Raw genomic sequence first — 3,285 nt, 5'->3', positions numbered from 1 at the left:
CCCCCATAAATTATTAGGCAATTTAGCATTAAGAAACATAGAGTTAATCATATCGGTAAAGATTCTATTCTTTCTTTCAGCCAATCCATTTTGTTGAGGAGTACAAGGGGCTGACTTTTGGTGAATAATACCATGCTCTTCACAGAAAGCATCAAATTCGTTTGAGAAATATTCACCACCTCTATCACTTCGAACCATTTTGATCTTTTTGGTTCTCAATTTCAGCCTTATAAATTTTTAAATTTATCAAAGGCTTCATCTTTTGTTCTAAGTAAATATACATAAGTGTATCTAGAACAATCATCAATGAAAGTGATAAAGTATCTCTTTCCTCCTCTAGTCAAAATTCCATTATACTCACAAATATCGGTATGAATCATATCTAATATTTGAGTATTACGTTCGGCTCTAGGAAAAGGTTTCTTAGTCATCTTTGCTTGTATACAAATTTCACACTTATCAATTTTAATATCTTTGCAGTTAATCAAACCATGTTTAGACATATATTTTAAAGATCTAAAATTTAAGTGTGCTATACGTGCATGCCAAACATCAAAAGAATCAACAATATAAAGAGAATTCACATCATCTTTATTATTAATACTTAGTTTGTACATGCCATCACAAGAATATCCCTTTCCCACAAAGATCTCATTCTTAGATACAATACAATTATTGCCCTCAAGTACAATCTTAAGCCCATTCTTACACATAAGACTAGCGGATACAAGATTTTTCCTAATATCAAGAACATGAAGAACATTGTTCAAAGTAAGCGTCTTTCCGGAAGTAAAGTTAATCTCCACCACTCCTCTCCCGGCAACCATCGCTGCATCATTATTCCCCATGAGAACAGTTTGTCCTTCCTTTTCCACTTTGTAAGATAAGAACATAGTCTTGTCATTACAAACGTGGATTGTGGCACCGAAATTAAGCCACCAATCGGAGGATTTAGATGCCGCCATGTTAGTTTCGGTAATCATGCCAATTTGCAATTCTGAGACCATAGCAGAGACCATAGCACATATGTCTTCGGATTTCTCTTTAACGGCATTGCCATTGTTGGTGTTAACTTCTTCCTTTTTCTTCTTGTATCTGCAGTCATTTTGGCGATGGCCTTTCTTTCCACAAAAGAAACAATTTTCAAAAAATTTCTTTTGGCCAGTACCGGACTTTTTGAACTTCTTGTCATTATTGACTTTGAAATTCTTTGAAAACTTACTAGCTTCGGCAACATTAACTTTAGAGGAATCTACATTTTTATTCTTGGAATCACGAGACTTAGTCTCTTCTTTGATTCTGAAGTGTTTTTGTAATTCCTCCAAAGTTATGTCATCTCTCCTATGAAGGAGTTTCTTTCTATAACCATTCCAACTTTGAGGCCATTTAGCAATAATTGCCCCCACTTGGAATGATTCAGAAATCTCAACTTTCAATTCACGAAGCTTAGTAACAATGACTTGCAATTCATGTATTTGATCTAGAACGGACTTGGTATCAACCATGACAAATTCTAAAAATTTCAAAATGAGAAATTTGTCCGTACCTTCCTTCTCAGTTTTGTATTTGTATTCGAGAGCGTGCCAAATCTTCACCAGAGACTCCATCGAGTTGTAAAGATCGTAGAGCCTATCGGAGAGAGTGTTGAGAATATGACCCCGGCACATGATTTCATCCTCTCCACGCTTCTCCCTTGCGGTCTTCAATTATTCGGAATCATCCTCCTTTGGTTCAGAAAGTGGCTCCAATTTCAGATCAAGCATGTAGGCGATCTTAAGCACGGTGAGAAGGAAGAACAACTTTCCCTTCCAGCGGGTGAAGTTGGTACCATCAAAATGATCAAGTTGAACATTAGGATTGAGGAAAGACGTCATGTTCTTTTCAACCTCCATTGCAGCAAGTTTAAAACCTTAAAGATTGTTGGAAAAAATCGGATTTGGGAGGATGAAAAGAATAAAGAATGCAGAAAGAGGGTTTGAGGCGTATAGGAATACTTTCCTTTAAGGTTTTATTTGCCCTCACTTCTCAAAGTTTGCTAATGAGTTTTTAATGGCAAATTACCTCCAAGATACAACAAACCCTTGAACACAATATTCAGCAAAAAATATTGAGTTCTAGAATAATAATCAATATGTATTTTCTGAAGTCCATTAATTAAAGACAGGGATGCATCCATCCTCTTTAAGTGTTACAACCTTTCACATAAAGATACTTTTTCAATTTTAAAGACTATCTTTTATATGCTGATGCACTTATATCAATAGTTATTTCTATTGTTAATAAGTGCTCAGATATGTGAGAAAACATATCACAAATAGATGCAATGGTTCAAGACCATTTCAGATCACTAAAACACACGAAAATACATTTTCTGTTAGTAATTTGCGCTGCAGCGGATGACATTCACGCTGCAGCGCTCGGGCTACGCAAAACAGACCTGAGAGGTCTGTTTTGTGCGCGCTGCAGCGCGCGGGCTTTGCAAAATAGACCCGAGAGGTCTGTTTTGTGTAGGCTGCAGCGCCCAAGACGCGCGCTGTAGCACGTCGGTGCACTGCAGCGTGCGCTCCTGCGTGCTGCAGTGCGCGCTTGTGCCCGCCCATTCTTCACGAATCTGTTTTAGGCCGATTTTTTGATATCAAAATTGAGAGATATATTACAATCTCTCTAACAGGAAGGTCATCGGTTGGGCCCCACAGGTGGCCGTCTTGTCCCACCGGGCGGTCGGGGGGTTTGTGTCGCACTGCGGGTGGAATTCATCGCTTGAGAGCCTGCGGTTCGGCGTGCCGGCGGCGGAGTGGCCGATGTACGCCGAGCAGCAGTTCAATGCGTTTGAGCTGGTGAGGGAGCTGGGATTGGCGGTAGAGATCAAGATTTATTATCGCGTAGCAAAATTAGTGATGAAGTGGTGATTGTGAGTGAGGAAGAGATAGAGAGAGGGATGAGGAGAATGGTGGAGGTTGATGGGGAAGTAAGGAAAAAGGTGAGAGAGATGAGCGAGAAGAGAATCAAGACTTTGATGGAAGGTGGATCTTCACGTGATTCTCTGAAGTGTTTTGTGAGCGATGTGGTGCGCAATCTAGCTTGAGAAATTAGATACACCTTTGGTAATTGCATGCATGATTTGTGTTTAATATTTGTCTTGTGTACTCTACGTATAATTCCTTATAATTGTGTATTCCTATTTCTTGTTCTGAAAACTGAATCCTATAGTAAGAACTTATGACGTTATATGATAAACCTATGATATTCGTCTTTAGGTTTTTGCTAAAAAAAAATATCAAAAAT

The 3,285-nt window shown here is 38.7% G+C and overlaps 1 pseudogene; it reads left to right on the top strand.

Moving 5' to 3' along the window:
- The window catches only part of LOC21397404, an 11,483-nt pseudogene extending 8,398 nt beyond the window's left edge, over positions 1-3,085 (top strand).
- The last annotated feature ends 200 nt before the right edge of the window (positions 3,086-3,285 follow it).

Source organism: Morus notabilis, unplaced genomic scaffold (genome assembly GCF_000414095.1).
Source record: "Morus notabilis unplaced genomic scaffold, ASM41409v2 Scaffold1206, whole genome shotgun sequence".
NCBI lineage: Eukaryota > Viridiplantae > Streptophyta > Magnoliopsida > Rosales > Moraceae > Morus > Morus notabilis.
Note: the sequence above shows the minus strand (reverse complement) of the source record. Positions and strands in the feature narration are given on the sequence as shown.